The 10,918-nt window shown below is 36.7% G+C and overlaps 1 protein-coding gene across 1 annotated transcript in view; it reads right to left on the reverse strand.

The window, feature by feature from the left end:
* LOC107705409 (uncharacterized) overlaps nt 1-5,786 on the reverse strand; it is a 47,074-nt gene extending 41,288 nt beyond the window's left edge. Inside the window, exon 1 of the mRNA XM_016508685.1 lies at nt 5,738-5,786. The gene's annotated coding sequence lies outside the window, so the exon portion shown is untranslated. The remainder of the gene's footprint in view (nt 1-5,737) is intronic.
* Between the last annotated feature and the right edge of the window lie 5,132 nt (nt 5,787-10,918).

A 10,918-nucleotide genomic window follows, 5' to 3' on the forward strand; every position in this document is an offset into this window, starting at 1 on the left:
TTGCATGCCTTTTGTAATCATTTCCGTGCACCAGTGGTGTAATGTAACGAAGTAATAATACTTTGTTACAGTACTTAAGTATTTTTTGGGAGTATCTGTACTTTACTTGAGTTTTTATATTTCAGCCAACTTGTACTTTTACTCCACTACATTTCCTAATTAAAATGTATACTTTTACTCCGATACATTTCCCCAAAGCATATTCGTTACTTACTACAAAATAGTCAGAAGTCAGAAGAACACGGACTGCAGGAAAGCAGGTTTGACGAATCAGTGATCTGGCGCTTGCAAGTTAGACTCCTAAAAACACCTTTGCTCATTTGCAAACAAGTGGGCACAAAACCGCGGATGATTTCATTTTCCACTCAAGTCGAATCTGGGGTCTGCGATATATAGTATATCTTCTGCGATAAAATGGTAAGTGTTGTTGTAATGATGTGCGATCTGACATTATCAAGTATATCACCAAATCACACAAACAGAGACAGAGTGCATGCACGTGATTTATTAATCTATTAAAACTCAAAATTTAAGGCTGTCTAAATTGTAGACAGCAAAAATGCTTCTGTATGCTTTTTATATGTATATAATTTAATGTAATTAACTTAATCTATATCACACAAAGAGTACCGTTTTTCTGCAGATATCAGCATAATAACTAATTTAATAATCATTTTATACAAGTTCAGTAAAGTTAGCAACAAGTGACTTACATTTTAGACATAATATTGCTTGTTTTTGCTCAATTTTGCCAATGAAAATTGCTCCGAACAAAGATCGCAGCACTGTTTTGCGTCTCTGAGCAATGTACAGTTTGCATTGATTCTGCTATAAAAAAAATGTTGAGTACACCTTTGGGTTCACTGCATAAAGTAACGTTAAACAAACTTGTAAATCTTTTCAAAGTGTAGAAATGAGCTTGGGGTGTAAAAATTGTCAAGACATTGATTGGCAGTGTTGCGTCACACAGTCTTTGATGATATTTCTCTCCTGTAATGGATGCACATGGTTTGAGTCCAACCCTTGCCTGCAGCTACACTCAGGAATGTGCTAGAGAAGGGAAGTTCCTCTCCTTGGAAGAGCACAGCCCTCCATTGCATCACAGAAACGGCCCATGAGCACCAACGCTGCATGCTAACGACCGGAGAAAGAATGCCAAAGGACAGCGAAGATCTGAAAGTTGTGTTTTGGTAAGGGCGTGTGATCTTGACCTACAAAACAACAGAATGGAGAGAACAAAAACACTAGAGTGTTAAATGCTTGAGACGCCCAAAAGTAGCTCTACCTGCACTGTAACAAAACTCCACCATGAAAAAATATTTAAAAACACATTAGCAACTTAGCGTGTTTCAAAAAGAGAGAAGCTTTGTTTATACAGTCACCGCACCTTCAATAAAGACAACAATGACTTCAGCTTAAGAAGTTCAGACATATTTTTTTTTGCTTCTCGGGTCTTCCATGACCTCATCCCATATCCAGATTCAGCCTGTACCTTCATTCAGGCTGACGTAGCAGAAGAATCCCGGGAAATCTTTTGGCAAAGAGGAAGTTTGGATTGCAGAAGCTCATCGCATCCGGGCCCTGACAGTACAAGAGGCGATGTCATCCTGGGCCCGGGCCAGAGCGTTTCATTGTCCCTGCTCATGGCACAACAAAAGAGGTAAATAAACATCAGCAGCCCTGACTCCACTCCGCTGTCAGTCCAATTACCCACAAACCCATACCTCTCAAAACGTCTATTTGCCCATGACCTCAACAGCTCGTGCCAGAGGTGGTTTTTGGGGGAGGGGGGGTCTGCGGGTATGTGTTTGTGCATGTATTTAAACTGCTTTCACACTGTTTAGAGGTTTTTGCTGAGTCAACAGTTATCCTTCCTGTTTAATGGCCAAAGTATCCCATCCAGCAGATAAAAATCTGCCTTCTGTCCGAACCCCATAAATCACACAGCCACTGAGACTCAAAAACTCATGAGGGACAAAAAGGCCATAGAGCATCAGCCTGTACACTGTAAAATAAATAAATAAATAAAAATAATAAAAGTACATAAATAAACAAAAAATATATTATAAAAATAATAATAATATAAAAATATGTCTTGTTGCACCGTAAAATAAATAAACAAAAAATCTAAAAACCTGTGTGTCCCTGAATATAGTATTATTTGTATAATAAATACTGTATGTCTAATTATTTACTGAATATAATTTTGTCTTTTTTTTCATTTTTTTATATAAAAGTGAAAAGGAAGAAGACAAAAGTACATGACAACACATGTCTAGTCTTTTTACTAGAAAAAAAGGCAAAAATAAAAAGAATTTATAAAAGGAGAAAAAAATGTCTGCTGTGTAGATGAAAAAACGGAAAGAAAAAAAATATTCTCGAGAAAGATCTCATTGATGTCATGGGTATTTATTTCTCAACTCTATATGCAAATTTAGGATAACCCTGTCAAGCATACAATAACACAGACTTGCTGGTTATGATATTATGAAAACAAAAACAATTTTTTTGTAAGGCAAAGAAACAAACAAAAAAGAGAGAGTGACACATTTGCAGTGAAAATATATTCTGGCTCAGGTACTGGCAAAACCAGATCTCTTTTTAAACTGCAATGTGTAGCAATAACAATATTGTTAAGTGCTTAGTCAATAAATACAACTGAAATATCATGAACACAAAGCATTAAGTGCGTTGAAACATTGCAACATTGAAAAGTTAATTTTTCAAGTAAATAGTTTAAAGTAATTGAATTATAATTTTTTATTTCTTTATTTATTTTTAGAGTTGCCAATAGAAATAAACACATTTCAAAAGTAAACGTTTCTTAATAACAATCCAAATAAAACAGAAATTATACCACTGTAGTTCATTAGCCTAACTGTGAGATTTTTATAGCTGCAAATACAGAATTTGGAATATACTACAGGAATTCAGTTGACATGCTGTCACAGGTGCACATTTATTGGCTATTCAAGGCTTATCCAATCAGAATTTTTTTATCCTATAGCCATGCATTTCTGTAACAAGTTTAGCAATGATTTAGGCCTAAATGATCTCCACTAGTAGTAATTCATTGTATAGAATAATTATTATTTTAATCCTATCTCATTATATGGCCTACCATACAGAATCATCTTTCTCTCATTTTTTACTTTGACATTTTTTCCTGTATAACATTCACACTTATACAATAGATTGTGATTACATTTAAAGAACTAAAAATTATAGCATTGTGCTATTAATTGCCATCAGGCATTGCATCTGATAAATATCATGTGAACACTTGCAGTGAAAGCAGGATTACATTTTGTTAATTGCTACATGTTTGAAAAGAATCTAAGGTGTGAGACGAGATTGTTACAGCAAACAGTGAGGTTTGTAAGTGCGTGTGTACCATGCATTATTAACGATGAGGTAAGCACTGCTCTGGAAATAAACAGAAGCTGTTCAGTCATGATTGTTGGGTGGCTAATCCTGTCATATGATCATTGTTCATGACAACCGGCAGATTGCTTAATCTCCCTGCGAGCCTGACGAGAGAAAAAGAGAGAGAAGGGTGGATTTAAAACGTTCTGATCTGATGACCCGTGACATCAGTCTGGGTCATGCTTTCCAACCAGGACCACACAGACAAACAGACCTTCCATCAAATCACATCAAAGCATCGCGGAGAATGATTGAGCTCGGCTGAAGACAGCCAGAGACGCATGCAAGATAGATACTTAGTACTCAGATCTAACCTGAGTCACTCATTCAAGACATATGACATAACTCTGACCAAAGCGTGAGAGGAAAGTAACGTGCATACCAACCCAAGAAGTCATCGAGAACCACACAAAACCTCATCAAAGATCACGAAACAATGGCTCGGCTGATTGTCGCCCACTACAGTCCACCGATACGGCTCACCTGCAATTAATCCAGAGCAAACCGCGCTCTTTGCCTTTCTACCTGGGTAAGATGATGCTCTGTGGGTGGTGGTCTCCAAAGGCCTGTCAGGACAATGGATCAAATGCCAGCGCTGTTCCTTTGAACTATTGTGTCTGTGTCTCTCAAAGGCATTATCTGACCCAGGACTACCTGGCCTGTCAGCGAAAGAAGCAGGCACTGCTCAATGTAGCAAGAAATCCACTTGTCTGGTATGTGACATGGGAAATACTTTCCTTTATTGTGCTGCTTTGGGTTCTCTCAGGGAAATCTTTCAGGTCTCTGAAGTGCGAATAAATGTGGATAAGATCGTGATTCACAAAGTTTTTATCAACCTGCATTGCTTGCTAGAAAGCTAAAATGAAAAAAAAAAACATAGATTTTTGGTATTTACACAAATCATTGGATAGAATAAAATCAAAAAGGGTAATCACAGAATTGATCATTCTGGTCTTTTTACACGTTTTTACTATCAGTGATATGTTTTATCCACACAGTTATCGCTGAGAGAGAAACTGAGAATCCACCTCTCTGTGCACATTCAAGATAGACAAGACAAGAGAGCTGATTAGTTTCACTGTTTAGGAACAAAACCACCAGCACCACCCTACAACTTGTTGAAAGTCGTCCAAATACAACATGACATGCTCTGATTAACTGAGCTGTTGTTTCTCAAAAGTGTAGAGACACTGTGGGGGCAGATTTTTCTAGGTAAAATGTTTTCATGCTACGCAAAGATTTTAGAATAAGTTCCCTGAATTTTGGCTGAATCACTTTGCATTTGTCACTGAAATGGTTACGTCTTGATTCAAATGTTAAATCTCCAGTACAAACCTGAAATGTAGAAATATGAACTAAAATATTTTAGCACAGAAACAGAAATAAAGATTTTTGATTTTGTCAACAATAACAAAGGGACAAAAATGGCCATTGTAGAGATAAATGCTTTGAATGTATCTCTACTGTATAGATACAGAATATACACAGTTCAAAAGTTTGGGGTCAGTAAGATTTTTTTTAAAGAAATTAATACTCTTATTTCAAATAAATGCCCAAAAAGTAAACATATTATGCAGCACAACTGTTTACAATATTGATATGTTTCTTGAGCAACAAACCAGCATATTAGAATGATTTCTAAAGAACCATGTGACACTAAAAACTAATAAAAATTTCAGTTTTGCTATCACAATAAATCACATTTAAAATATGCTAAAAGCAAACAGTTATTTTAAATTGCAATAATATTTTAAAATGTTACTGTTTTTACTGTAATAAAAATCGTACCTACCTCATACCTAATATTTGAACGGCAGAACTTTGCTTCATTTATTGAGGAAATTATGCATTGGTATTTGATGTGAAAATGTGAAAGCAACAGTTACCAACAACATGTGCATAAAACAGACACAGAAACAATCCTCAGTATTCACTAAACCCATGACTGTGTTGGATTCAGATGAGGAGTGCCATACATGCTAGCTAGCAGGGCAGGTAAATGAGAGACGCTGGCACAGGTGAGGAGCTGTTAAAGCCTCGTAACATACTCTCACAACCAGTTTATGGATGACGGTGATTTATTAGCGTAACGTAAACCCATTAGCACACACTTGCTGTGGGTGAGACCATGTGTGGCGGCCAAACCATCTCTCTATAATCACAACAATATCCTTACTGCAACACCTGACCAAACACATCAAACTCAGAGTAACAAAAGTATTTTCTACACAACACAACAAAACAGAAACCCAATAAAGGTAAAACATACAAAAAAAACCTGCTTTCAAAAGACTAAAAAAATTCACCTCACATTTAATGTCTTCTTGAGCACCAATCACCGCACACAGTCCACTTCGTTTCGGCTAGACACTGAACGGCTTGGGTGTAATTTGTGTGTGATGCTGGATTACAGTATTAAGAGTGTGCAGATGTGGAAACATCCACAGATGGGCCATCATCCCACTGACGCTGGCACACTGACCCACTGATGGGCACCAATCAGCTTCCACTAAACTTCCACTTTACCATTAAGGTAAATAAGATGAAATCGTTTATTGTGAAATACTGAGGTGATTCCCCTATATTAATTTAAATGCCATTCAAGGTTTTAGGCCACAGACGGTGAAGACTGTAATGCTAGTGCTAAACAGTGGTATGGTTGAAAGTGTTTAAAGCAGAAACTGCAATAGAGCGCAGACAAGAGGCGCTGAAGCCTCTTTGAGCTTAAGCTGATTTAAGAGTGACAGATGGACCCATATCTGAGAAAGAACAGTATCATTCACACAAACATAACAGTTTTATGCAGGCATCACTGCACATGCACATCTGTACTCATGTGTGGGATTCAAGTAGGTCAACACACATGAGCATTACTATAAACACGGCTATGACCAGTGGACCTTTCAAATAAAAATCACAAAATCATGTCTATCTGTCTATCTATCTATCTATCTATCTATCTATCCTCATTCAAAAAAATGATAGATGAGTGCAGATGAGTTTGTTTCTTCATCCGAACAGATTTAGGAAAAAATTAGCATTACATGACTTGCTTACCAATGAATCCTCTGCAGTGAATGGGTTCCGTCAGAATGAGAGCTCAAACAGCTGATAAAAACACAACTCCAGTCTATTAATGAATGTCTTTTGAAGCAAAAAGCTGTGTGTTTGTAATAAATCTATCAAGACATTTTTTAACTTCAAACCCTTATATCACAGCTAAAATATAAATCCCCTATCCATAATATTGCTTTCTCCAGTAAAAAGTCATTTCCTCTGAATAAGAAGAGAAATGTTCAAAGATCAAGCACTGGTTACAACTGAAAACAGTCCAAAACAGTTCTAAACAAATACAAGGATTTTGATGTGAGAGAAAAACAGGAGATGGACTTTTTCACTGGAGGAAGCATTATTATGGATTATAGACTTGTATTTTGGCCAGAAACTATGGTTTTAATTTAAAATGCCCTAATAATGGACTTATTTCTTAAATGCGTCATTCTGGCAGCACCCATTCATTGCAATGGATCCATTGATGAGTTGCTAAATTTCTCCACTATTCAGATGAAAAACAGACTAATCTACATCTTGGATGGCCTGAGGGTGTTTTCATTTACTATTCCTTTAATTCCAGCCTTCATTCATAATGGAAAATGAAGGTACTGCTTGAACCACATGATGACCTTTGCCCTCCCCTCTGTGGTCTTGCTTCACTTGAGGAATTGCTCTGGGGCAAGTCTGCCTGATTGGTAGCCAGCCCATCTGGAAACTGCCATAAATCTATTGAGGAATCAATTAACACTTACAGAGTAAAACGATTAGGAATGCATTAAAGAAAAATCTCATCAACCAATATCTAAACACACAGGCCTGCTCTTAAACCAGTATTCACGGCCAGATTAAGTTCAGTTACTCAAATGCATTGCCTAGGAAAGTAACTGCAAGATTTCTAATATTGACATATTTCCTATTTGGTCTTTCTACATGCGAATATCAATTAATCTTGTTAACACTGTTTTTTTTCCTTCAAACAATGAGGTGGATCTCTCAATCCTCATACCCATTATAACCCCTCATTTAAGTACATATACTAACTCTAAGGGAAGTTCTACCCAACTTCATATTAGGTGCCCCCAATTTATGCTTCCTTGTTTCATTGTCTACAATATGCACTTTCATTGACAGGAAAGGCTTCAGCGTCTACTGTCTTCCTGTTCTTGAGGAAGGTTTTGTGATTACACACTGACTCAGCGACTGCAGTACTGATTGACTCCACAGATGTGCAATCTATGAATCATGTGAGCTTTAAAAATGTGCAGTGCTGCTGCAAAGTGCACTTACAGCCAAACTTGCACTGCATTCAATGCGGCATAGTAGTACATTTTAAAAATTATTTTTCTTAATCAGCCGATTTCTTTGTCTTGTGTTCCAGTACAATTATCTAAACAACTAATTTCTCAATAATGTTTTTTTTTTATCTTCTTATGTAATTTTGCTTCTCAGGTAAAGGTTGTTTCAATATTAATTCAGTAAAACTACAAAATACTGATTTAATCAGATTATTATTTTTATTTTATTTTATTGTTATTTTATTTTATTTTTTTCCGTAAAAGCACAATGACACATATTGCAAAAATAAATTATTAAATAAACAACGATTTCACTTGAAAAACAACACTGCTTAAGAGATAAAGACATTTGTGCAGTGCATTTACTTTAGTTGTACGCACACCCAGCATACAATTAAGCATCTTTAATCTGTGGTTTTACCAGCATGGCCTCCTGAACATGATTTTCCTCTTACCTCAATAGATGATTTGATTGTTTTCATTTGTGCATTATGCTCCAGATACATTACTCCCAGCGGAAAATGAGGCACATGCTGGAATCATGGTGATTAGCGTGATATTTCCCAGGGTGTGTTTGCATTGCAGATAGAAATCTTCAAGGAAATGTCTGAGAAGCTATGATGACAGAAACACTATTATGAGGAATTCAAAATGGTTAATCACGGAGAAGTTAGCTAATGCTGCAGTCCCAGGCCCTAACCATTTTTTTAGAGTGTGGTGTGTCTTTTGTCTTCTGGATGCTTAACAACAGTTGCTTTATGCCATGCTGTTTCATAGGACATGCTAGCCACATTGTAAAATTAAACAGTGACATTGTTTGGATTTGTAAATAGTAACAGCAATGATGTTAAAACGATAGATTCAGCATTTTAAGTGCAAATCATATATTTCTTTTTGTTGCGTCTATACGGGAAATACGGGACTACATACACATATTTTATTGTGCATATAAAGAAAACCATTGCTATTGCAGAAGTGTTGTTCATATGCATTTGCCAGCTCTACTGTGTGTTGCATTACAAGCAATTATGGCTACTTTAGGGATCCTATAAAACACACTGATGTAGACATTTAAGAAGCTCAGACAATATTTTCTCAAGAATTAAACAAAAAAACATTCAGGGTATTAAACAACGTCATCTGCTCCTATTATTGGGCTTATATCAGTACAGCTCCACGAAACTGACTAGATGGTTTTGCTATCTGACCTCCTGGGCTGTTCTGGACTGCTCTGGTGTTGGAGTCATTAAATTTATGGTTTTTTGACTCACGTTTACTGTGCTTGGGAATAAACCAAGCTCTATTTTTGTAAAATAGATGTCTAGTCTACTTGCTTGTCGAACCAACAGCTACTCTGTACTGATTTCAGTAGGTTACTCTCATGCACTTGACCACGGTTTAAAGACAGAAAGAAACTGTCATGGAACCAGACCATTTGTAAAACTCCTCACAATGTCTTTAAAGCTATTTATAGTATTTTATAGTAATGCAACAATGCTAATAAAAGCATCCTGTAAGGAATAGCATTCACTATAGCCTTTTAAGTGAATCACTTTCCTTCTAAACAGCAAGTTTATGCAATGCTATACAGGGTTATAAAATACTGGACAGCTTTTATTTTATTTCACGATGTATCAGAACATCAGTTTCAAGGCTGTCATTAACACCAGTAATCAGATATGCTGTAACTCCAAGCAACACAGTGTACCTCAAGTTAACGATATCCAGATATCAAACATTCATTCTTGGCCCAGATAAGAATGAATTGGCGGATCTTGAAATCATCACTTCTGAAAAGCCGACATGCTTTTTTTTAGACTTCCAACAATGCCAAATTCTTCCACCCTCAACGGACGTCTAGGAGCCCAGATCGTCTGCAAATCAAAGTATAACAGTGAAGTCTTGAATTTATGCTAATTGAAAACAGCTCATTCACTATTTTACAACTATATAGCAAATAGACACTTCAGTTTGATAATTTATTACCACTAATGGCTTTAAACGAGTCAAGTTTATACTGTTTGGCTGCCAAAAATAAAAAGCTTGGCCATTTCTGAAGGATCTTATTTTTAATTACGGTTGTTTTGACTATCTTGCTTTTTATGACTAACGGCCACTTTTCTTTGACTTACCAAATGAGACAATTCCAGGAAATCAACTTAGCACTTAGTGAAGTGGCTAAACAGAGCAAATAAGAGTGTGATGTCTTGACTGAAACTTTCAAAGCCAAGGGGTGTGCGCTAATGGAAGAATTGAGAGATTGCCCAGGAGCCCATTTTTAACAATTCCCTCAACCTTTCTTCCCCTGCCAATGCATTGTCCGCCCCAAAATGCCTCATTCTTTTGTTGCAGCAAAATGTAGGGGGAAAAAACAAATGACTTAAATGGCTATGCAATATATATTTCCATTTGGCTCCATCTTAAAAAATGTGTTGTTTGGTCTAGTGCTGATTGAAGGTGCTCACTTGTAGAGTTGCTATTTAACAAGATGATTTTGGAATAAATCTGTATAAACAATTTGAATGGAGTATCATAAGAAGTTTAGGACATGACTCAGAGCTGTTTGTATGGTGAGACGCCTAATAAGAAAGAGATGGATGACTGCTTTGAGATCTAACATGCACAGTTGGCATAGAGATGGATGACAAACCACGTGGTGGTTTTGGCCTGCCATGGGAGATGTGTGGGTGAACACCAGACAAAAGTCTGTCCAGCTGTTTTGAGTGACCCAGTTAGTGAGTGACAGGCTGAAGAAGAGTCTATTGTCTTTTATGTATGTATCTGTGATGTGTTTGAAAAGCATGCATTTATCAATGAAGGCTTGTGGTGAGTAGGTTGGTGGCCCATGATGAGGAAAGTCCACAGCATCACATCCCCTCCTGCCTTCTCTCTTTCTCTCACACTGTAAGAAAAAATCTGTAGAAAAACAGAAAAAAAGGTGCTGGTAAGTTTCTGCCAGGACATGAAGTTTATGGACATAAACAAAACACTCTAAAAAAAACAATGCAATGCATAACTCAAAATGCAGTTAAAGCACCACTTCTATTGCCTTAATTGTAATGGTTATTTCTGATTTAACAGTTGAGCTGCTTGTGATGCAGCTGTACAGACGAGGTCTGTTATATGTAGACCGATGTCATGCA

Source organism: Sinocyclocheilus rhinocerous, unplaced genomic scaffold, assembly GCF_001515625.1.
Source record: "Sinocyclocheilus rhinocerous isolate Xijiao unplaced genomic scaffold, SAMN03320098_v1.1 scaffold564, whole genome shotgun sequence".
NCBI classification, from domain to species: Eukaryota; Metazoa; Chordata; class Actinopteri; order Cypriniformes; family Cyprinidae; genus Sinocyclocheilus; species Sinocyclocheilus rhinocerous.